We start from the raw sequence: 26,967 nt of genomic DNA, 5'->3' as shown, positions 1-26,967 counted from the left end.
CTGAAGGATTTACGACAGAATAAAGAAATTATCATCAGACCAGCAGATAAAGGGGGCAATGTAGTGATAATGAATATAAATGACTATGAGATGGAAATTGCTTCTCAATTAGAGGATAAATGTTGTTATGAGAAACTTACATATAACCCAATTCCGGGATCGATCAACTGTATACAGAAGAAATTGAAGGATTGGTACGAATCGAAATTACTGGATAAAGATGAATACCAATATTTGTTGAATGCCCGGCCAAGATATCCATGTATTTACACTTTACTGAAAATATATAAAGCATTACCATTCCCCCCAGGAAGACCTATTATTTCAGGGATCTCAGGACCTACAGAAAAAATATCTGAATTTGTAGATGTTTTCCTCCAACCCATCGTCAATAATTTACCATCATTCATTAAGAATACTACACACATCCTGAGTATTCTAAGTGATTTTGAATGGGATACTAACATGACACTTGTCACCTTAGATGTGGTTGCTTTATACACGTGTATAAAACATGATTCAGGTTTGAAGGCCGTTGAGGCATTTCTTAATAGAAAATCGATCACGTTGTGGCAACACACAAGAATGATACTAGATATGATAGAGTTAATTTTGAATAACAACTTTTTTCTGTTCAAGAGAGACTGGTACAGACAGAAACAAGGTGTGGCAATGGGCTCGAGATTCTCCCCCTTTTACGCAAACCTATTTATGGGTTGGTTTGAGGAGAGGTGGGTCTGGGGCCCAGAGGCCGCCAAGTGGCACTCGGACATATTGTACTGGGGTTGTTATATCGACGATTGTCTTATGATTTGGACAGGAGGTGTGGAACAACTTACTGAATTTTGCAAATACCTTAATGCAAATGATATGAATGTTCAATTTACTTACCAGCACAGCAATACTAGCATTGACTTTTTGGATGTACAACTATATATTGAACACAATAGTATTCAAAGCAGGTTGTATAGGAAGTCCACTGCCTGTAATTCTATCTTACATGCAGCAAGTGCCCACCCCTACCATCAGATTTCTGCGATACCATATGGTGAAATGGTTAGAGCTAGGTGCAACTATAGTAAGGACGAAGAGTTTGAGACATGCATTGAAGATACGTGTAAGCGCTTTGAACAAAGGGGATACCACAAGCAGCTTATTAGTAAATCAAAACAGAGAGTTAAAAAAATCCAAAGGGAATATACATTGAAGCCTAGGGTACATGACAACCAAATAGAGCAAGGAAAAGTTAGATTAATAACAGACTACACACAGAATTCAAAAACATTACGTATGCTTGTATTTAGACATTGGCATATTCTGTTGCAGGACGAATCCTTAAAGGGTATTGTCGGTGCTAAACCGGAAATTACATTTCGTAGAGGTCTTAAGTCTGAGTTATCCCCTAGATCTCAATAAGGGAAACTGGCTGTCCAGCCACACAATAGGCTTTCGGAACTGTGGGCATTGTGGATTATGTAAATGGGCAAGCCGTAAAAGGATAAAATTTAGTGATAATTTGGGAAAGACCTTTAGGATCGCAACACATATTATCTGTGGTACCCCGTTTGTGATATATATGGTGCTTTGTAAATGTAACCAGTACTATGTGGGGAGTACAATTCGTACACTAAGGGCTAGGATAGGTGAGCATGCCAGGGCACTTGCACGTGAGGATTGTAGATATCCTTTAGTAGCACATATAATATCATGTGAAGTTCAAGGACCTTACAAATCGTTTGAGTTTTTTGGTATTGAGCATGTAGGAATTGATCCTAGAGGATGTAATAGAGAGTTGATACTAAGGAGGAAAGAGGCCATGTGGATATTACGATTGAAGGCAGTTGAGACAGGTTTAAATACGGATAGGGAACTTGAATACTTTCTTGGTGACTAGGGAAAACATATTTTACATCTTAACAGTATTCAGCAGTGGTAACTTATCTCAATATTGTCAATATGATATTTGACTAAATTTTATCATTAATATAAATTCATATAAATCTTGTAAACTGACATCATTTGGGTATATTGAGATTCTGGTCTAATGTGAAATGTAATTCACCTTAACTAATGTTTCTACTGTTCAATGATAGCACGTACTGGCGATGAAATTTGATTTTCTGTTAAAGTAGTGTACATCCAATTTTGTGATCCATGCTTTGTATTTGGTAGGATTATTAACGAAATGATGCAATGTAACAACCTTTGCATCCAATTACATTATGAAGTTTAGATATATAATCTCTGGGGATATATTATTCAAATATTACTTTTATATTACTGTTTTTCTTTAAAACTATTTACTAATCTTCACTGTAGATGGTTTGTTGTTTTACACTCATTGCTAATAACACATAAAATTCTAATTTCGGTTGGTATTTGAATTTTATTTACGACATCTCGTTTTAATATGAACACTCCTATTAGGGTATATATTACAATGCTCTCTCCAGGTCTTTATTTAATAGTTTACTATTGAAGATATAATCATTTGAAGATAGTCGGTATATAAGGTAGTTCCTCTCTTTTTTTGACCATTGTTATAGGTCTTTGTGAGACTCCCTCCAAGATGGCCACCAGTATTGTAGTCCTTTCTTTATGGTTACTTTTTACATTCCTGTCTGGAAGATGTGATTCACTCTAAAGATGGGCGCCATAACTCTTGGTCCTTCTTTTATTTTTACCATTGTTATAGGTCTTTGTGAGACTCCCTCCAAGATGGCCGACAGTATTGTAGTCCTTTCTTTATGGTTACTTTTTACATTCCTGTCTGGAAGATGTGATTCACTCTAAAGATGGCCGCCATAACTCTTGGTCCTTCTTTTGTTTTTATTTCAGTTTTGATACTTTATCCCTCCAAGATGGCCGCCAATATTGTAGTCCTTTCTTTATGGTTACTTTTTACATTTCTGTTTGGAAGATGTGATTCACTCTAAAGATGGCCGCCATAACTCTTGGTCCTTCTTTTATTTTTATTTCGTCTGTGGTCTCAAATAAGGAACCCAGACATGAACACTCGAGTTTTGATACTTCATCGATACACACGCGTACTCGCGCTTCACGTTTTGACTCATTGGAAGGTGGATTGATATAACTGATATCAGGTAAGCTACATGCTTTAGGTATAAGTTTATTCAAGATTTCAGGATAGGACAAAGTAGTAATGTTTTTTTTAAAAAGGGACTTAGGAGAGAGATATGATTACGATATACTTATATACTTGGCCTATTTTATTTATATTGGAGGAATTTATTTAATAGGGCATGTTAATTTTGATAAGAACTCTGATTAGATAAAGATGGGATTTTAGGGTTCACTATGGTTCTGATTTGTTACTTGATATTGGTTTGATTGGACGTGTTTGATAGTTATATTTAAATTTTTTTACATAGCAGATAAGTTGCTTAACGGAATTATTCTGGGATTCGCTTGTAAGGAATACTTATGATATAGGACCCATCTACATATATGTTTAGGTAAGAGCATGGCTCATTTGCGCGTGTTTTTTAGTAGCAAGGGACATCACTAGGGTACGGGGTCAGCTCATATTCAGTAAATAAGAGCGATTTAAGTAAGTTTCATTTTTTTGATACTTATTCACTAATTCTTATATCCTAACACCATGTTCACCTTTCACTCAAGAATGGGTGACATAGTATCTAATAATAATATATGACCTAAGGGTATGATATTCTCACATTTTGGAAATTAAGGTGCACTGAGAACTAACATATGTCTGCATCCCACCATTGTGTTCACATTTTATTCCACAACTTTTCCATTAATTTTTTATATTCCTTTCATATATTTTCTTCACCCCTTTTTTACATTTTCTCATATATTTTTTCATGTCCATACACTGGTGGAGGTCTCTCCTTTTTAATTAGGAAATATGGATACACATATAATAATAGGTACCTATATAATTTACAGCCCTGATTAAGTCATTGGGAAACTCCCGGACGAAACACGTGTTGGCTATCAATTTGGATGCCGCTGCTAAAATTTAAATAATAAGCTATATCATCCTTTGAAGAATATGATTGAACCTTGATTTGAGAAAATCTGGACTGGCTATCAATTTGGATGCGGCTGCTAAAGTTTAAATAATAAGCTATATCATCTTTTGAAGAATATGATTGAACCTTGATTAGAGAAATCTGGACTTGGACTTTGGATCATAGCAATCTTGGAACAACAGATCAATTAATTCTACTATTTGGATTTGGACAGTGATACTGTAATCGGGGATTATGTTGGAAATAATCCTATTAATTTTCAGAAATATATGACAAAACATTGCCTATGTATACTGACTCATGAGTACTATTATTTTTCATGTTATAATGAGTGCCTCTTGTACTTTATATTTGCAATAGTGCTTTTAGCATCTATCAAGACCTTTTGGGTGTGGTCTTTCAAGAGTGCACCATTTCGAGATTCGACATTCTTCGTTAATATTCACCTCGCTACCCAGAGCGCCTGGTTTTCTCCCCAGTACAATACACCCACACGTAGTTAGAGTATAAGACAAATGGGTAGCGGCCGCTAGGGTGAGGTTAAACAAGATGGATAGAGTGAAACTAGCAGAAGAACTATTTAATAATGTTGCACAAGGGAATACATTATTTAATCTGAATATAAACTCTAATCACTCGCGTAAGGAGGGCTTAAGGAGTAAATTTATTACATTTGAAAAATTAAGAAAGAACAAACTCTCAAAATGGTGCGATGGGGCAACATTAAAACAATATGTGAAGCTCAATCGTATCCCAAGGGGATTACGCTCCCAAATTTTTCCTACATATGATGACTTGGACCCAGATTTACTGACTCTTTGGGACAAAGAAATAACCTCTAGTTCATTGAAACTTATGGATATTCTTATTACTAATTCCGAAAGGAAGGTTTCTAAATTACAAAAAGAAATTGCCACACTCGAGATAGAAATTAAGGAGCTTAACCTTCCCGAGGCTACAGAGAAAAATTACAAAATCCTAGAGGAGATTCTCTCCTCATTTCAACAAGAAATTACTCAGCGAAAGGCAAGAAAATTAAGAAGGGATGAAAGGGATTACGAATCAGGAAGAGTATTTACTTTTGCTCGAAAATATGATCATTTGGCACAATCGAATCTCACTAGGCAAGTATCACAGTCTTCTATTAACTCAGGTTCCACATCCATTAGTGCTCAGATTTCCAGTGACAGCGACATTGAAGGTGGTGGGGGAAGTGTACCACAAAGTAAACAGCCTGGTAGTGGTGGTTTTTTACAAGAACTTATGAGAATAAAGCAAAGCAATCGCGATCTGAACCGAAGAAACAATATTCAGGAGGACCAGAAGGGGTAGACGAGGGGGGAAACATAAGGGAAAAAACAGGCATGAAAACAAGATCCTGGGACAAGAGGGTATAAACCAAAGCACAACTGACTCTATAAATGTTGTTAACCTATCCAGTTTGACTCTCACATCTGATATGAGGACATTGTTGGAAAAGGGCCTTAATTTTTGCCCCACTGATCGAGGAGATGTAAATAAGTTGAAAATAGATTTATTTAAATTTGTTTGCAAACTTAAACTGAAGAAACATTTCTCGCTTTATCAATCTGATATACAGAATCAAGACAATGTAATTCAGAGTTTAGATTTAAATGAATTTTCAATTAAAGATATTCAAGACACAGCAACATTACTATCTATCTCTGAACATGAGGAATTTCCAATTATTTTCTCTCAGGTGGTAAATGATCTTGACATCACGCATAATATCAGTATAAGTAGTGGTCTTAAAAGTAAGTCCTAATGGGTTCCTAAGCTTATTGGTAATAATAAGTTAGACATGTTATTTGATTAAGTGTGTAGAGATTTGGATAAAGCTAAGCCACATTTCTCAGGTTCGAACCTGAGTCATGGTGAAAAAATGGCCCTGAAGGATTTACGACAGAATAAAGAAATTATCATCAGACCAGCAGATAAAGGGGGCAATGTAGTGATAATGAATATAAATGACTATGAGATGGAAATTGCTTCTCAATTAGAGGATAAATGTTGTTATGAGAAACTTACATATAACCCAATTCCGGGATCGATCAACTGTATACAGAAGAAATTGAAGGATTGGTACGAATCGAAATTACTGGATAAAGATGAATACCAATATTTGTTGAATGCCCGGCCAAGATATCCATGTATTTACACTTTACTGAAAATATATAAAGCATTACCATTCCCCCCAGGAAGACCTATTATTTCAGGGATCTCAGGACCTACAGAAAAAATATCTGAATTTGTAGATGTTTTCCTCCAACCCATCGTCAATAATTTACCATCATTCATTAAGAATACTACACACATCCTGAGTATTCTAAGTGATTTTGAATGGGATACTAACATGACACTTGTCACCTTAGATGTGGTTGCTTTATACACGTGTATAAAACATGATTCAGGTTTGAAGGCCGTTGAGGCATTTCTTAATAGAAAATCGATCACGTTGTGGCAACACACAAGAATGATACTAGATATGATAGAGTTAATTTTGAATAACAACTTTTTTCTGTTCAAGAGAGACTGGTACAGACAGAAACAAGGTGTGGCAATGGGCTCGAGATTCTCCCCCTTTTACGCAAACCTATTTATGGGTTGGTTTGAGGAGAGGTGGGTCTGGGGCCCAGAGGCCGCCAAGTGGCACTCGGACATATTGTACTGGGGTTGTTATATCGACGATTGTCTTATGATTTGGACAGGAGGTGTGGAACAACTTACTGAATTTTGCAAATACCTTAATGCAAATGATATGAATGTTCAATTTACTTACCAGCACAGCAATACTAGCATTGACTTTTTGGATGTACAACTATATATTGAACACAATAGTATTCAAAGCAGGTTGTATAGGAAGTCCACTGCCTGTAATTCTATCTTACATGCAGCAAGTGCCCACCCCTACCATCAGATTTCTGCGATACCATATGGTGAAATGGTTAGAGCTAGGTGCAACTATAGTAAGGACGAAGAGTTTGAGACATGCATTGAAGATACGTGTAAGCGCTTTGAACAAAGGGGATACCACAAGCAGCTTATTAGTAAATCAAAACAGAGAGTTAAAAAAATCCAAAGGGAATATACATTGAAGCCTAGGGTACATGACAACCAAATAGAGCAAGGAAAAGTTAGATTAATAACAGACTACACACAGAATTCAAAAACATTACGTATGCTTGTATTTAGACATTGGCATATTCTGTTGCAGGACGAATCCTTAAAGGGTATTGTCGGTGCTAAACCGGAAATTACATTTCGTAGAGGTCTTAAGTCTGAGTTATCCCCTAGATCTCAATAAGGGAAACTGGCTGTCCAGCCACACAATAGGCTTTCGGAACTGTGGGCATTGTGGATTATGTAAATGGGCAAGCCGTAAAAGGATAAAATTTAGTGATAATTTGGGAAAGACCTTTAGGATCGCAACACATATTATCTGTGGTACCCCGTTTGTGATATATATGGTGCTTTGTAAATGTAACCAGTACTATGTGGGGAGTACAATTCGTACACTAAGGGCTAGGATAGGTGAGCATGCCAGGGCACTTGCACGTGAGGATTGTAGATATCCTTTAGTAGCACATATAATATCATGTGAAGTTCAAGGACCTTACAAATCGTTTGAGTTTTTTGGTATTGAGCATGTAGGAATTGATCCTAGAGGATGTAATAGAGAGTTGATACTAAGGAGGAAAGAGGCCATGTGGATATTACGATTGAAGGCAGTTGAGACAGGTTTAAATACGGATAGGGAACTTGAATACTTTCTTGGTGACTAGGGAAAACATATTTTACATCTTAACAGTATTCAGCAGTGGTAACTTATCTCAATATTGTCAATATGATATTTGACTAAATTTTATCATTAATATAAATTCATATAAATCTTGTAAACTGACATCATTTGGGTATATTGAGATTCTGGTCTAATGTGAAATGTAATTCACCTTAACTAATGTTTCTACTGTTCAATGATAGCACGTACTGGCGATGAAATTTGATTTTCTGTTAAAGTAGTGTACATCCAATTTTGTGATCCATGCTTTGTATTTGGTAGGATTATTAACGAAATGATGCAATGTAACAACCTTTGCATCCAATTACATTATGAAGTTTAGATATATAATCTCTGGGGATATATTATTCAAATATTACTTTTATATTACTGTTTTTCTTTAAAACTATTTACTAATCTTCACTGTAGATGGTTTGTTGTTTTACACTCATTGCTAATAACACATAAAATTCTAATTTCGGTTGGTATTTGAATTTTATTTACGACATCTCGTTTTAATATGAACACTCCTATTAGGGTATATATTACAATGCTCTCTCCAGGTCTTTATTTAATAGTTTACTATTGAAGATATAATCATTTGAAGATAGTCGGTATATAAGGTAGTTCCTCTCTTTTTTTGACCATTGTTATAGGTCTTTGTGAGACTCCCTCCAAGATGGCCACCAGTATTGTAGTCCTTTCTTTATGGTTACTTTTTACATTCCTGTCTGGAAGATGTGATTCACTCTAAAGATGGGCGCCATAACTCTTGGTCCTTCTTTTATTTTTACCATTGTTATAGGTCTTTGTGAGACTCCCTCCAAGATGGCCGACAGTATTGTAGTCCTTTCTTTATGGTTACTTTTTACATTCCTGTCTGGAAGATGTGATTCACTCTAAAGATGGCCGCCATAACTCTTGGTCCTTCTTTTGTTTTTATTTCAGTTTTGATACTTTATCCCTCCAAGATGGCCGCCAATATTGTAGTCCTTTCTTTATGGTTACTTTTTACATTTCTGTTTGGAAGATGTGATTCACTCTAAAGATGGCCGCCATAACTCTTGGTCCTTCTTTTATTTTTATTTCGTCTGTGGTCTCAAATAAGGAACCCAGACATGAACACTCGAGTTTTGATACTTCATCGATACACACGCGTACTCGCGCTTCACGTTTTGACTCATTGGAAGGTGGATTGATATAACTGATATCAGGTAAGCTACATGCTTTAGGTATAAGTTTATTCAAGATTTCAGGATAGGACAAAGTAGTAATGTTTTTTTTAAAAAGGGACTTAGGAGAGAGATATGATTACGATATACTTATATACTTGGCCTATTTTATTTATATTGGAGGAATTTATTTAATAGGGCATGTTAATTTTGATAAGAACTCTGATTAGATAAAGATGGGATTTTAGGGTTCACTATGGTTCTGATTTGTTACTTGATATTGGTTTGATTGGACGTGTTTGATAGTTATATTTAAATTTTTTTACATAGCAGATAAGTTGCTTAACGGAATTATTCTGGGATTCGCTTGTAAGGAATACTTATGATATAGGACCCATCTACATATATGTTTAGGTAAGAGCATGGCTCATTTGCGCGTGTTTTTTAGTAGCAAGGGACATCACTAGGGTACGGGGTCAGCTCATATTCAGTAAATAAGAGCGATTTAAGTAAGTTTCATTTTTTTGATACTTATTCACTAATTCTTATATCCTAACACCATGTTCACCTTTCACTCAAGAATGGGTGACATAGTATCTAATAATAATATATGACCTAAGGGTATGATATTCTCACATTTTGGAAATTAAGGTGCACTGAGAACTAACATATGTCTGCATCCCACCATTGTGTTCACATTTTATTCCACAACTTTTCCATTAATTTTTAATATTCCTTTCATATATTTTCTTCACCCCTTTTTTACATTTTCTCATATATTTTTTCATGTCTATACACTGGTGGAGGTCTCTCCTTTTTAATTAGGAAATATGGATACACATATAATAATAGGTACCTATATAATTTACAGCCCTGATGAAGTCATTGGGAAACTCCCGGACGAAACACGTGCTGGCTATCAATTTGGATGCGGCTGCTAAAATTTAAATAATAAGCTATATTATCCTTTGAAGAATATGATTGAACCTTGATTTGAGAAAATCTGGACTGGCTATCAATTTGGATGCGGCTGCTAAAGTTTAAATAATAAGCTATATCATCTTTTGAAGAATATGATTGAACTTTGATTAGAGAAATCTGGACTTGGACTTTGGATCATAGCAATCTTGGAACAACAGATCAATTAATTCTACTATTTGGATTTGGACAGTGATACTGTAATCGGGGATTATGTTGGAAATAATCCTATTAATTTTCAGAAATATATGACAAAACATTGCCTATGTATACTGACTTATGAGTACTATTATTTTTCATGTTATAATGAGTGCCTCTTGTACTTTATATTCACCACAGAAACTGCCCTCATAGACAGCCACTTTCACACTCCGACTGCCACAGCGGTAGCAACCAACACCGCATTGGTCACCACCAACAGACAGGCGGAAGACAATGTACCGCCCACCCCATTACAACCCGCCAATCCGCCAGTCTTTGGAAGGGAAACCACTCACCTCTCGACACTCAAAGAAGAACCAGGAGGTCATAGAGCTCGAGTTATAGGTCCTCCCCATGCTGGTGTACCTCCTCATACAGCAGGAATATCAAATGCGGCAGCGATGACCATGGTGAGTACTGCACCTAGCACACAGGGTACGGGGAGAAAAAAGAGAGTGACACACACACACATGCAACACCTACACCCCCACCCTCACCCACAACACCATACACACAAACACATGCAGCAACATTACATATAAACCCCGTAAACCTGGGGAAGAACGCAAGGACAAAAGTAATTGAGTTAAACAGTGATATTTTAGAAATAGTCAGAAATAGGTAACGATTTAAAAAACAGTATTTACAAAAATATATAATATGTACATAAGGTTGTACATTGTCCTTTGCAAATGTCCATGGGCCACTGGGCCAAAAATCATGGGCCAAGCCCACACTTGACTCCTGCCTCAATACAGAGAGAACACTGCAGGGGCATCAGGTTGAAAACACACCGGCACCTTGCAGGAGGCTGGCCTGGCTTATAGTGAGTACCTTGTGGTACTTACACCTTGTGCCAGCTCCAGTTATCCCTTATTAGTAGATTAGAGGTGTTCTAGCAGCTTAGGTTGATAGAAGTAGCTATAGCAGAGCAGCTTAGGCTGAACTAGGAGACATGCAAAGCTCCTACTATACCACTTACATCACTTAGTACTATATCACAAGAAAGGTACTTTATTATAGTGACAATGGGGGTCATTCTGACCTCGGCGGTAAAAGCCGCTTACCGCCGGTCAGAAGGCCGCCACTATACCGCCGCGGCCACGGTCAGCCGCCACGGACATTCTGACCCACAACTGCAAAACCTCCGAAAATCCGCCCTCCACTGCAGTCCGCCACATCAGCGGCCAGCGGTAAACTGGAGAAGACCAAACCTCCACCGCCACGCCAACAGAAATACGCCCATCCCATTATGACCGGCAAATCGACGCGGCGGTCATTCAACCGCGGTATTCCATTGGCGGTAGACACCGCTGCGGTCAAAATACACACACCTTTACAAACCCCTACCACATTGGACAATTTGAAAGGCACACACCTGAAACACATACACACTCCACTCCCACACATCCAATACCATATAAAACACACACCCACATCACCCACAAACCCCTACCAACAAAAACCAGAGACGAAGGAGAGAAAGACACATCAGAGAATAGATAGCCAGACACACAGAGGCACACCGCAACATCACACACACCACATAGAAGCACAAAGCACCACACACCAACACACACATCATCACATACACCACCCCACACCTCATACACACCACCGCCATGGCACCACAAAGGCACCCACGCTTTTCGGACCAAGAACTCCGGGTCATGGTGGAGGAGATCATAAGAGTGGAACCCCAGCTCTTCGGCTCACAGGTCCAGCACACTACCATAGCAAGGAAGGCGGAGCTCTGGCAGCGGATCGTGGACAGGGTCAACGCGGTTGGACAGCATCCCAGAAATAGAGAGGACATCCGCAAACGATGGAACGACCTACGGGGGAAGGTGCGCTCGATGGTCTCGCGACACAACATCGCAGTGCAGAAGACTGGCGGGGGACCCCCACCCACTCCACCCGAATTCACAACATGGGAGCAAGAGGTACTCAACATCCTGCATCCTGATGGCCTCGCTGGAGTACACGGAGGAATGGACTCTGGTAAGTACAAGGCCAACCACTTCACCCCCCCCCCCCAGCATGCTAACCCCCACCCTCACCCCCAACCCCCCAGCACACATCCTCCCTGAGAATGTCTCCCCAGCACAACCCACCCAACACCAACCCCTGCATGCCACCCCCAAACTATGGACACCCATCACCTAAGCCTGACCACTGCACATACCCATCACCCCCCCCCCCCTACAAAACACCCTCACAACACCTCCCCCAAGGGAATGCCAGCACTGGGGGACAAGGGCACCCATAAAACGCAAGCTAATGCACACACAGAAACAATAACCATACCCTCTTACCCCATGCAGGACCCGAACGACAACACACCGGTCAGGAGGGACCAGAAATATCCATCCCACCCCCGGAACAGGCCACTAGTGATGACAGCAGCTCTGTCGTCCTGGAACCTGACGACCAGCCCGGACCATCGGGGACCTCTGGGCAGTCGGTTCCCCTCACCCAGACACAGGCCACTGCAGACCCAACCCCCTCTGGGAACAACCGCACAGCTCCCACCCAGAGGGCCCATGCCTCTGTCTCTAGGACAGGTCAAGCAGCGGTGTGTCTACCACTACAGGGCCCCCAGGGTAACCCACCAACCCACCAACAACAGGGACCTGGGGGCAGTGGGAGTGGGCACACCGTCCAGGGGACAGAGGCCCAGGGAAACAGGGCAACTCGGAGGGCTGCTGTGCGACAGGGGGGGGAGGAGAGGCCCAGGGAACCCACTCTCCAAGAGGCCCTCACCACCATCATGGCTGCCTACCACCACTCACAAGAGACGATGGCGACAGTACTGGCCAGGTTCCAGGAGATCCAGGCACAGCAGGAGCAACGCTACATGGGGTTCAGCGACCAACTCAGCAACATCTCAACCGCTATGGGGAGCATAGTCCAGGCCCTGAACCGCATAGAGGACACGTTTCGGGACCATGTGGCATCACACAGGGCCCCTGTCACTAGCCAGGAACAGGAACAGCCTACCACCTCCGCCGGCGCAAGTGGACAGGAGGCCCCACCACAACGACAGCCCACCAGAACCCCACCTCCTGCTGAACAACAACCGCCCCGCAAAAGGAGCCTGAGATCAAAAAAACCGACAGAGTAGGATGTCAAGTCCCCCGCCAGCATCACATACCCCCTGAAGTCCTCCCACTGTCCCACATTGCCACCCTGTCAAACCTTGAACTGCCCCTGCTCCATCCTGCCACAGGCATATGGACAATGCACCTGTGAGACTGAGAACTGGACTCCGCCATGGACATTACTCCACCCCCACCCATCACTGTTTCACTATCATGTACCAATATCTATGCACTAATAATAAATCACACATTGCACTGAAATCAATCAGGACTCAGCCTGTCTTATTTACAAATGTATGACACATTACATATCAATTACGTATTGTGAACATTGTGAATTACACATACCGAGGTAACTTAGCATTAGTCCATGGGCCAACCAAGCCGAGGTCACGCAGTGGCTCATACAGCACAGAAAAGGGAAGGGAAAATCAAACATCATGTTCATAGGTCTGGGGGGAAACCGACAAAGTTGAGATGCAGGAGGCTTTCAGGAAATGTAAAATGGCATGGGTGATTATTACCTGTGTGCTACTGGAAATACTGTGCTATTACTCTGTCCCTGTTGTCTGTGTCGTCCTCTGAGTCTTGCTCCTTTTCACTCTCCGCAGGCTCCACAGCTACTTCAACACCACCATCTGCACCATCCTCCTGCAGGAAAGGAACCTGACGTCGCAATGCCAGATTGTGAAGCATACAGCAGGCCACGATGATGTGGCACACCTTCTTTGGTGAGTACATCAGGGATCCCCCAGTCATATGCAGGCACCTAAACCTGGCCTTCAGAAGGCCAAAGGTCCTTTCGATGATCCTCCTAGTTCGCCCATGGGCCTCATTGTACCGCTCCTCTGCCCTGGTCCGGGGATTCCTTACTGGGGTCAGTAGCCAAGGCAGGTTGGGGTAACCAGAGTCACCTATTAGCCACACACGTTGTCTCTGTAGCTGCTCCATCACATAGGGGATGCTGCTATTTCGCATCACATACGCGTCATGCACTGACCCTGGGAACTTGGCATTTACATGGGAGATGTACTGGTCAGCCAAACAGACCACCTGGACATTCATCGAATGATAACTTTTTCTGTTTCGGTACACCTGCTCATCGTCTTTTGGGGGTACCAAAGCCACATGGGTCCCATCAATGGCACCAATGATGTTGGGGATATGTCCAAGGGCATAGAAATCACCCTTTACTGTAGGCAAGTCACCCTCCTCTGGGAAAATGATGTAGCTCCGCATGAGTTTCATCAGGGCAGACAACACTCTACTCAAAATCTTTGAAAACATAGGCTGAGACATTCCAGATGACATGGCCACTGTGGTCTGGAATGACCCACTTGCCAAAAAATGGAGGACTGACAAAACCTGCACCAGAGGGGGAATCCCTGTGGGTTGGCGGATGGGGGACATCAGGGCTGACTCCAGCTGGGCACACAGTTCATGGATAGTGGCACTGTCAAGTCTGTATCGAAGTATTATATGGCGTTCTTCCATTGTCGACAGGTCCACCAGCGGTCGGTACACGCGAGGATTCCTCCTTCTCATCCCAAGTCCCAGCGGACGGTGCCTAGGAAGGACAACATGGAGCACAGAGTCAGCCAAACCACAGGTACGTACAGACAGCTTGCACAGTTAAAGAATGGCAATGGGTTGAAAGGCGTGTATGTGTGGCAATGCAAGGCCTAGGCCTGTGTGTCTCAGTCAAAATTAACCCATGTAGGCCCTTGAAATGGCGGCTGCCTGACCTGTGAAGTGGGACAATGGGATGTGAGGTCAATGCGCTGGCGGGGCACACCGTGGCGGTAGGCGGTCGAAGACCGCGGCGCAAAGCCGCATTGGTTAACATTGAAGCCTATGGGTTTCAGGAGCCAATGACGAAGTGCGCCGGCGGTCGCGGTACGCACCGCCGCGGGCGTGACCGCCATTTTCTATCTGCTTAATCACTCGAGACCTGATCATCCACAGGAGAGGACCTATACTGCAAGTGCTGCTGTGACCTCGGTCTGGAAGATACAATGGCTGCTGCGACTGGGGAAAGGGCCCCTGCCTTCACGTCTGAAGAGTTGGAGAAGCTCGTGGATGGGGTCCTCCCCCAGTATGCGCTACTCTACGGTCCTCCAGATCAACAAGTGAGTACACCGGGTGCACATGGAATGGGCTATGCCTGTGTGGATTGGGGTGGATGTAAGTTGGTGGGGTGGGGGGCGAATGAGGAGTGCAACGCCCGACAGATGAGAGCATGTGCCATATGGCAAAGTTGGTGGGGGGGGCCAATCACATCTAACATGCAGGTCATTGATGATTTCCTCCTTTCCACCCTGTACATGTCAAATAGGTCAGCGCCCATCAGAAGATCGAGATTTGGCGTGCCATCGCCAAGGAAGTCCGGAACTTGGGGGTCCACAACAGACGGGGCACCCACTGCCGCAAGAGGTGGGAGGACATCCGCCGCGGAACAAGGAAGACCGCAGAAACACTGCTGGGGATGGCCTCCCAACCTAGGAGGGGTGCCAGTCGCACCATGACCCCCCTGATGTCCCGGATCCTGGCGGTGGCCTACCCAGAATTGGATGGGCGCTTTAAGACATCACAGCAGACACAAGGGGGTGAGTATCAGCACATTCTCCTATCTTTCTGCGCAGTGGAGGCGTCTGGGTGGGGGAGGAGGGCTGTGGGTGACATTAGGCCAGGGCGCTTTCTGTAGTGTAGTCCTCTCCCTTAGGCATGGCCCTGTGCCCCCGGCCCCCACCTCGGTAGGGTGACAAGTACAGCCATTGAAGGTCCAGAATCTCCCATGTGCGCGTTTGACGTCTCTTGGCCTGTTGTCCTAGTCAGTAGTACTGAGTAGTGTACCCCGAATGCGCGGCTTAGTGCATTAGGCTCCTGTGTCTGTCCTCTCCGCCAACGGTGTTGACATTGCATGCACTCAACCTGGTCTTCTTTTTTCTCCCCCCACCCTTTCTCTTCATCTTCTTGTGCATGTGTGCATTAGCATCATCAGGCGGAGGAGATTTGGCATCGGAGCACGAGGGAGCTGCAGGACACAAGGCCCCGGTGGGCCCAGGAACAGACACCGAGGGCACCAGTGATCCGGAGGGCGAGGGGAGCACCACGACGGGGACCGCTGGTGAGAGCAGCGAAAGCGACACGTCCTCGGATGGGAGCTCCCTAGCGGTGGCGGCAACATCCGTGCACCCCGCCTCTACAGGTACAGCCGCCACCCAGCGCACCAGCCCCGCCCTCCCAGCAGCCCCTCAGTCTTCGCTCCGTGCCCGTTCGCCCAGGAAGGCGCGCGTCTCCTTCGCCCCAGGCACCTCAGCCCCTGCCCCTGTTGCCCCTGCTGCCCTCAGTGCGGAGCTCATTGACCTGGTAAGGACGCGCATTGTTGGGCAGACGACCCATTTGAATGCCATCCAGGGTGTGCAAAGGGAGGTGCAACAGAGCAATGCGTACCTGGAGGGCATTCATTCGGGTCAGGCTGCCCATCAACGAGCTTTCACTGCTCTGGCCTCAGCACTGACGGCAGCCATTGTCCCTGTTTCCAGCCTCCCTCTTCTTACTGCCTCCAGCCTTTCTCTGTCTCCTGTTCCTCAGCCTATCCCATCCACACCATCAGACCAGCCTGCACACACCTCAACACCCAAGAGCAGCTCATCCAAACACAAGCACCACAGATCCCACAAACACTCACCCAAGCAACACCCAGATGCAGACATGCCAACAGCCACTGCCACCCGTGTCCCCCTCCTCCTCGTCTCCCTCCTCCCTCCCTGTGACGTCTACACTCACACCTGCATGCACCCCAACATCAGCCAGTGCTTCCATCACCACCTCACCCTCCAGTACAGTCCACACTCGTGCAGTCACCACCCCCACTGCCATTTACACGTCCCCTGTGTCCTCTCCCACTGTGTCTGTCACCCCCTCTTCCAAGACACACAAACGCAGGCAGCCACCCACCCAACAGCCATCCACCTCACGACAGCCTACAGCACCAGCACCTTCACCCAATGACAGCACACCTGACTCTCCTACAACCACCTCCTCTACCTCCACTTCCATCTCCACTTCTCCTACCCTTTACCTTGGCCCTAAAAAACTTTTCATGGCTAACCTTGACCTCTTTCCCCCCGATGAGCTCCCCCATCCATCTTCAAAGAATCCCAAGAGCACCGCAGCCACCACCAGCCCAGCTTCGGGTGTCACTGTTGTACATGGGTTCTGGAGCCCACCCTTTGCCAGCAGTGACACATCGATAAGCAGCAAGGACACGTCCAGCCCCCCCCCGGCAAGAGGACCCGCAAAAACAAGGGCCGCCGTGCGAGGACCGACAGGGCTGCCCCCAAGGAGCAATGTGCGGCCACTTCACCACCCACACCATCTAGGGGAGGCAAGGGCCCGAGAGCCCCATCAAAGGAGCGGAAGGGCAGCAGGAGCGCGGAGAAGGTGGACCCCACATGCCACATCCCAGCTGGGAAGGAGGACACTAAGGAGGCCAGGAGTCCGTCCCCGAAGGGTCCAGAAACGTCACGGTCCGAGGGCGACTGAGCAGGGAGTCCAGGCCAGGTCTGGCTCCCTTGACCTGCTGGATGAGCACCGCTGAACAGGGCCCGCGGGGCAGAAGAGCACCGCTGAACAGGGCCCGCCGTGGAGAAGAGCACCGCTGAACAGGGCCCGCCGTGGAGAAGAGCACCGCTGAACAGGGCCCGCCGTGAAGATAGGCACCGCTGAACAGGGCCCGCGGTGCAGAAGAGCACCGCTGAACAGGGCCCGCCGTGGAGAAGAGCACCGCTGAACAGGGCCCGCCGTGAAGATAGGCACCGCTGAACAGGGCCCGCGGTGAAGAAGAGCACCGCTGAACAGGGCCCGCCGTGGAGAAGAGCACCGCTGAACAGGGCCCGCCGTGAAGATAGGCACCGCTGAACAGGGCCCGCGGTGATGAAGAGCACCGCTGAACAGGGCCCGCCGTGGAGAAGAGCAAAGCTGAACAGGGCCCCCGGTGAAGAAGAGCACCGCTGAACAGGGCCCGCGGTGAAGAAGAGCACTGCTGAACAGGGCCCGCCGTGGAGAAGAGCACCGCTGAACAGGGCCCGCCGTGAAGATAGGCACCGCTGAACAGGGCCCGCGGTGAAGAAGAGCACCGCTGAACAGGGCCCGCCGTGGAGAAGAGCACCGCTGAACAGGGCCCGCTTTGAAGAAGAGCACCGCTGAACAGGGCCCGCCGTGGAGAAGAGCACCGCTGAACAGGGCCCGCCGTGGAGAAGAGCACCGCTGAACAGGGCCCGCCGTGGAGAAAAGCACCGCTGAACAGGGCCCGCCGTGAAGATAGGCACCGCTGAACAGGGCCCGCGGTGCAGAAGAGCACCGCTGAACAGGGCCCCGCCGTCTCAAGCACCGCTCCGCTGGGCACCGCTGTCTCAAGCACCGCTCCGCTGGGCCCTTCCTGTCAGGCACCGCTCCGCTGGGCCCTTCCTGTCAAGCACCGCTCTGCTGGGCCCTTCCTGTCAAGCACCGCTCCGCTGGGCCCTTCCTGTCAAGCACCGCTCCGCTGGGCACCGCCGTCTCAAACACCGCTCCGCTGGGCCCTTCATCTCAAGCACCGCTCCGCTGGGCCCTTCTTCTCAAGCACCGCTCCGCTGGGCACCGCCGTCTCAAACACCGCTCCGCTGGGCCCTTCATCTCAAGCACCGCTCCGCTGGGCCCTTCATCTCAAGCACCGCTCCGCTGGGCCCTTCCTGTCAAGCACCGCTCCGCTGGGCACCGCCGTCTCAAACACCGCTCCGCTGGGCCCTTCATCTCAAGCACCGCTCCGCTGGGCCCTTCTTCTCAAGCACCGCTCCGCTGGGCACCGCCGTCTCAAACACCGCTCCGCTGGGCCCTTCATCTCAAGCACCGCTCCGCTGGGCCCTTCATCTCAAGCACCGCTCCGCTGGGCCCTTCCTGTCAAGCACCGCTCCGCTGGGCCCTTCTTCTCAAGCACCGCTCCGCTGGGCACCGCCGTCTCAAACACCTCTCCGCTGGGCCCTTCCTGTCAAGCACCGCTCCGCTGGGCACCGCCGTCTCAATCACTGTTTATGGTTCACTGTGCCCACCATGCCTCTTCCTTGACCAGTGGAGACTGTCATCCACCTGATGGACTGTGGCTTTGCACTCCCCAGGATGGTACAGTGGGCAGCCCACCCACTGTAGAGACATTGAGAGACTGTGGCTTTGCACTCCCCAGGATGGTACAGTGGGCAGCCCACCCACTGTAGAGACATTGAGAGACTGTGGCTTTGCACTCCCCAGGATGGTACAGTGGGCATGGTGGCTCCTCGTGGATCTGGCGTCGTGGACTCATGTGGCTGTGTGCCCCCCCCTTCCCTTCCCCCTGAGGTGCCTGTAGTTTTTACATCTGATGCCCCTGCAGTGTTCTCTCCAAAGGACTCAGGTCTCCTGTGTGGGCTTTGCCCTTGTTTCTCAAAACTTTGGCCCACGAACATGATGAATTCGTAGGATGTGCAGGACTTGTTACTTCAGTTATACACTGATGTGTATGTCATTAGTTTTGTTGTGAATATCTTTCATGGTTGTACGATAATTTTCAGGAGCTTTTTGGTACATAAATATTTAATCCAAATTTGATTATGTCCTAGCATTTTTCAGGGGTGTTTGGGTGGTGTCACTGTGACTTGTTGCTCTGCATTGGTGTTTACATAGTTGGGTGGGGGGGGGTCCCATATGTGTGTGCCCGTAACCTTTCGTCCTCCCCCCTCCCGTGTGTCGTAGGTGCAGTACTCACCGTTGTCGTCTGCGCCGGACTTCGTACTCGTGGTAGATGAGAAGGTAGACGAGAGCAGGTAGGATGTTTAATTCGGGTTCCATGCTGTCCTCCTTCCTCCTGGAGTGCGTAGTGGTGAGCGTTTTCCCGTCCGTAGTCTGTTTCCGCCGTGTTTTTATGGGCGGTGCTCCCGCCCCGGAAAAGGTGGCGGATTGGTGAGTTGTGATAGTGTGGGCGGTACATTGTCTGCCGCCTGGCTGTTGGCGGTGACCGCCGCGCTGTTTGTTTGTACCGCCGTGGCGGTCGGAGTGTTAAAGTGGCTGTCTTTGTTGGCGGTTCCCGCCAGGGTCAGAATCCCATATTTTTTACCGCCAGCCTGTTGGCGGGTTGGCCGCCGCTTTAACACCGACCGCCAGGGTTAGAATCACCCCCAATATGCCAAAAGTATCTCAGAGGATATACTCCCTAAGGGGGTAAGAAATATACACAAAATATACACACACAAATCAAATCAGGTAAGTAAGCAGTTAGAAAAGTAGTGCAAACACTGTATAACACAATAGGATGCAATAGGAGAAAATAGGCATAGGGGCAACACAAACCATATACTCCAAAAGTGGAATGCGAACCACGAATGGACCCCAGACCTAGTGTAGTGTGTAGAGGGTCGCTGGGAGTGTAAGAAAACACTAAGGGTGTCCAAGATACCCCACCCCAAGACCCTGAAAGTAGGAGTAAAGTTGCCCTACTGCCCCAGAAAGACAGTAAAGTCAAGATAGGGGATTCTGCAAGGACAACAACTGAATGCAAAGCACTGAAGACAGATTCCTGGACCTGAGGATCTGCAAAGGAAGTGGACCAAGTCCAAGAGTCACACAACTGTCCAGGGGGGCATGAGCCCACTCAACCCCGGATGAAGGTGAAAAAGGGCTGCCTCTGGGTGGAAGAAGCTAAAGATTCTGCAACAACGGAAAGAGCCAGGAACTTCTCCCTTGGTCAGAAGATGTCCCACGGCGTGCTGGAGGATGCAGAGTTGTTTCCACACTGAAAGACTGCAAACAAGCCTTGCTAGCTGCAAGAGTCAGTGTTGAAGGTTTAGGGTGCTGACAGGGCCCAGGAAGGACCAGGAGGTCGCCCCTTGGAGGAGGAGACAGAGGGAGCACTCAGCAACACGGAGAGCCCATGCAGAAGCAGGCAGCACCCATAGAAGCACCTGAACAGGCATTCAGAAGATCTGAGCACAACAGTCAACTCAGCACAACAAAAGGGAGTCCCATGAAGTCGGAGTCCAACTCACTGAGTTGGGCAATGCAGGACGGAGTGCTGGGGACCTGGGCTAGGCTGTGCATGAAAGAAGTCTTGCAAGAGAGCACAGTAGCCCTAGCAGCTGCAGTTCATGCAGTACACAGGATTACTGTCTGGTGTGGGGAGGAAAGGACTTACCTCCACCAAATTTGGACAGAAGGGCCACTGGACTGTCGGGGACATTTCGACCCAGCTCCTGTGTTCCAAGGACCAAGCTCATCAGCATGAGAGGGGACCCAGAGGACCGGTGATGAAGAAATTTGTGCCTGCGTTGGCAGGGGGAAGATTCCGTCGACCCACAGGAGATTTCTTCTTGGCTTCCAGTGCAGGGTGAAGGCAGACAGCCCTCAGAGCATGCACCACCAGGAAACAGTCGAGAAATCCGACAGGATGAGGCACTACAATGTTGCTGGTAGTCTTCTTGCTACTTTGTCGATCGATCCTTGGCAGATGTCAAAGAGGGAAGTGCAGAGGAACTCTGGTGAGCTCTTGCATTTGTTATCTGGTGAGATACCCACAGGAGAGACCCTAAATATCCCTCAGAGGAGGATTGGCTACAGAGAAAGGTAAGCACCTATCAGGAGGGGTCTCTGTTGTCACCTGCTGGCACTGGCCACTCAGAGGTGTCCATTGTGCCCTCACATCTCTGCATCCAAGATGGCAGAGGTCTGGGACACACTGGAGGAGCTCTGGGCACCTCCCCTTTCCTTTGTACAGTTTCGCGCCAGAGCAGGGCTGGGGGGATCCCTGAACCAGTGTAGACTGGCTTATGCAAGGAGGGCACCATCTGTGCCCTTCAAAGCATTTCAGGAGGCCAGGAGAGGCCACTCCTCCCAGGCCCTTCACACCTATTTCCAAAGGGTTAGGGTGTAACACCCTCTCTCAGAGGAAATTCTTTGTTCTGCCTTCCTAGGACTGGGCAGAAGCCTGTCTGAGGGTTGGCAGCAGCAGTAGCTGCAGAGAAAACCCCGGAAAGTTAGTTTGGCAGTACCCTGGCTCTATGCTGGAGACCCAGGAATGCATGGAATTGTCTCCCCAATACCAGAATGGTATTAGGGTGACAATTCCATGATCCTAGACATGTTACATGGCCATGTTCGGAGTTACCATTGTGACGCTACATGTAGGTATTAACCTATATGTAGTGCATATGTGTAATGGTGTCCCCGCACTCACAAAATCTGGGGAATTTGCCCTGAACAATGTGGGGACACCTCGGCTAGTGCCAGGGTGCTCGCACACTAAGTAACTTTGTACCTAACCTTCACTAAGTGAGGTTTAGACATATAGGTGATTTATAAGTTACTTAAGTGCAGTGTAAAATGGCTGTGAAATAGCGTGGACGTTATTTCACTCAGGCTGCAGTGGCAGTCCTGTGTAAGAATTGTCTGAGATCCCTATGTGTGGCAAAAGAAATGTTGCAGCCCATAGGGATCTCCTGGAACCCCAATACCCTGGGTACCTGGGTACCATATACTAGGGAATTATAAGGGTTTTCCAGTGTGCCAATCAGAATTGGTAAAATTAGTAACTAGCCTGCAGTGTCAATTTTAAAAGCAGAGGGAGCATAAACACTGAGGTTCTGGTTAGCAGATCCTCAGTGAAACAGTTAGGCACCACACAGGGAACACGTACAGGGCATACTTTATGAGCACTGGGCTCCTGGCTAGCAGCATCCCAGTGACACAGGCAAAAACAAACATACATACAGTAAACATGGGGGTAACATGCCAGGCAAGATGGTACTTTCCTACACACCACAGGGAGATGGGGAAGGAGGGGGCACCTCAGCCGGAAGTTGGAATAACACCACTGCTCCTCGAGGGGGCTCCATGCCCACGGCTGGGGAGTGCAAATACACAGTCTCTCAAGTGGGTGGTTTGCCCACTGCTTGGTCCTGGGAAGTGCAAAGCCACAGTCTCTCAAGTGGGTGGTCTGCCCACTGCTTGGTCCTGGGGAGTGTAAAACCACAGTCTCTCAACTGGATGCCTTTCTCCACAGGTTCTGAAGCGGGCTTGGTGCCCAGTCTGCTTCATCCTGCCAAGGATTGGGTGAGTGGATGCATTTCTCCACTGGTTCTGGAGGGGGTTTGTGCCCAGTGTGCTTCATCCTGCCAAGGACTGGGTGAGTGGATGTCTTTATCCACTGGTTCTGGAGGGGGTCTTGTGCCCAGTGTGCTTCATCCTGCCAAGGAAAGGGTAAGTGGATGCATTCCTCCAATGGTTCTGGAGGGGGCCTTGTGCCCAGTGTGCTTCACCCTGCCAAGGTTGGGGTGAGTGGATGCATTTCTCCACTGATTCTGGAGGGGGCCTTGTGCCCAGTGTGCTTCATCCTGCCAAGGATAGGGTGAGTGGATGCCTTTTTCCACTGGTTCTGGGGGGGGCTTGGTGCCCAGTGATACAGCGCATGGGGTGTGGAATTTCACATTCCCTCACCTGGGTGTCTGATGCACAAGATTTGCAGGGGACAGGTAGCAGGAAAGTCCTTGGAGGCAGGGCCAGACTCCATCCTGCGGCCACAAAGGCTGCAAACTGGTGGTAGTTGCGGTGCTGGTGCGGGTGTTGCCAGTGATGGTGGGAGGCTCCCCAAGCTCGCCCCTCAGGAGAAGCCCATCATTCTTTAGTTTTAAAATTATGCACCCACAGGGGAGTCTGGACGAATTACAAGGGGGCTGACCCCCCCAAACGAGATCCCTGGTGCCTAGGGCCTTTTCCTTGCCATGAAACGGTGCGAGGAAGGCATCAATAGAAAGGAGAGACTCTCCCCTTTCCATCAATGCCTTCCTGGCATCTGGGGAGGCAATTTAGACTTTTTCTCTTGTGACGCGCTGACATTACAGGTGGGTGGGAGGGGATACAGGGGGTGATGTGGAAGTTCTTCCACATCTCCTGTGGTTAAAAAAAAATAATCCTCATGTACATTGCACCAGGGGATTTTTAAAACCCATCCTGGTGTTTGCCACCGGTCGTGGCCGGCACCAAGGAGGCTGGAACACCTGATAATGCAAGCTTTGTCAAATGCTGTCCCCCCAAGATGTTTCAATTGTATGTTCTTTTCTTTGAATGACCAACTATTGTTCCAAATATTTACAAGACTTTGTCACTGTTAATGCTTCATTATGAGAGCTGACAATGAAAAATATTTATTTTCAATAGTCACAAGAATGTGAGAAAGGTTTCAAGAGAACTGAACACACCATTGAAAATGTATGAAATGGTGTGCCTTATTGCAAACCTTCATACAGATGTTGTGGTTGGCGCTAGCCTGTTCAGGTTAGGCACTAGCTTTGCACAGCATAGTGGACGCCCAAATGCCCAACCTCATATTGGGGCCTATGCTAGTAGAAGTTTGTCTCAAACAGAACATGCTTACTGATAGCCTGAGAAAGAAAGTTTGGCTGTGGTATGGGCTTGTGAACATTTCCATGTGTTCCTATATGGAAAGCTTTTTACATTGGTGACTGATCATCAAGATTTCATGACCTTCTAAGGCAATCCAAAAGCAAAGATGCCTCATCGCATTGAACGATGGGGATTGAGATTACCAAAGTATGAGCATGATGACAGCCTTCTAGAGCGGCTCCTGCAATCCACAGCTTTATCCTCTTACATACGCCACAACATCTATTTCCCGTGGCAGGCAAGCCTGATAATCAGGGGCTATTGGCTGTGGGCATACCATATCTCCCCTCATTTTGGCTGTGTGATGCATTTTCATCCCACCATGAGACGAGGCCTAGAAAATGGAGGTGAGCGCAGCCTCGATTGCTGCTGCAGTATTGTCTGCTATCTGTCATCAGGAGCTCTGCAGAGTTACGAGGGCTTGGCGTGGGTGCAGAAAAATAACTGCCCTGAATGAGTCTTGTGCTGTGGCCCAGTCCAAAGCACAGCGGAGGTAGGTGTCTGCACCTCAGTGAAGTGAGTGTGGGACTGTGAGGCCTGCCTACGGCAGTCTGCACACCCACTGGTGCATCTGGAAGTGTGAATGTGCAGCAGGGGACCCAGAGAGGGATGTGAGGCCAGTGCGCCCCATCCTGCACCAGTGGGAAGACTAAGAGTCTATGCCCACACCAGAAGCAAGAGAGACAGCCCCACGCTCTGGGCTCCCTGGTGAATTGATTGATTGCTGAAACTTGTGGCCCCCTCTCTCACAGTGACCAGTTGGTCCCATGGGGAGCCCAGCAGGAGACTTTCTGACCTAGTAATTCATTGCCCACTCCTGGGCGCAACCCTCTCGATGTTGGAAAGACAGCAATACAACTAAGTGAGTGGGTCCCTCTTCCTCCTCTCTCTCCTGGAATGTGGCACCCTGGACCACAGCCTGGTGAGAGCCTGGTGTCATCTCATTGACCATTGCCTTGCACAGCAATTGATCTGTAGCAGCCTGCTAGAAGTACCTGAGGGGTTCACAGAGGACAGCAGAGGGAACACCGAGAGGCTACAGGGGAACCACTCGACCCAGTTCATCCCACCTGGCTGGTGATGGCGATTACCGATACAGATCCCCCTTCCCTCTTGTTCTTTGCTGCTATGAGGCACAGCAGCTACTATATTCGATGGTGATGACTGGAGGCAGAAGTGGACGTAGAGCGCTCCACACTAAGCTGGACCAGTATACCTTTGCCCAAAGACCAGGCTGTGGCAGCAGTGATGGTGCAGCCATGGACCCCGGCAGACCAAGCACCACCTGATGGCGACGCACTCACCCTCAAGGACATCATGGCTGCCACACAGGCCATTCATGGTTCCCTGGAGGTCACAATTGACAGGTCACAATGGTGAGGGTGGAACTCCACAATATGGGGGCCAGTATAAAAGAAACAAAAGACGCAATCACCACCCTCAAGGCTGAAACTGTGAGCCTAAAGGCAAATTAAGGAGCTGTACACTACCACAGACACATAGGGGGTAAAGATTGAAGACTTTGAGGGCCATTCATGGAGAAACAACGTTTTCATAATTGGCATACCAGAAAGGCCGGCCGAATCAGCAATTTACCTCTTTGTCAAAGACCTCATACTCAACCAATGACAGCCTAACAGTCTCTCAAGCTACTTTTCTGCTGAGCGAGCCCATCAAGCACCAGGCACCCCACTGAAACTGGGGGCGCCACCTCGCCCAATTATTGCTCGCATTTTCAATTATCAAGACCGGGATATAATCCTGCAGGCAACGCTTGGAAAAAGCCTTAATTAGAAAGCAAAAATTCCATGATGTTTAATGCTTAATTATGAGTGATTCCATCTGAAAAGACATGGTACTTCGCTTCCCCAGAAATGGCTTGGGACTGACAGGATAGCTCAAGACTGGTAGGTGGAATGAAAACCAGATAACAACTCTGACAACAGCGATGTGACAATGACACTTTGGATCCTCAACTCGGGATCAGCTGGCCCGCACCAACAGTGATCCTCACAACACCAAGAACCGCAAGTGACTGAACAGGAATCTCGCAGAGACTGATTTCAAGACGATGGGTCAGTGTGAGAAAGTCACCCTTTTAGCAAGATAACCCCAATATTTCTGACTGTGCTAGGGCTCTGCTTAAAAGGCCCAGGGCCAGTGCTCTGAATAAAAGGTATATGGTGCAATGATATTGTTACAATTCCAATTGGCAATGATGGACTCTATAA

The sequence above is a fragment of the Pleurodeles waltl genome, chromosome 3_1 (genome assembly GCF_031143425.1).
Source record: "Pleurodeles waltl isolate 20211129_DDA chromosome 3_1, aPleWal1.hap1.20221129, whole genome shotgun sequence".
In the NCBI taxonomy this organism is placed as follows: Eukaryota; Metazoa; Chordata; class Amphibia; order Caudata; family Salamandridae; genus Pleurodeles; species Pleurodeles waltl.
Note: the sequence above shows the minus strand (reverse complement) of the source record.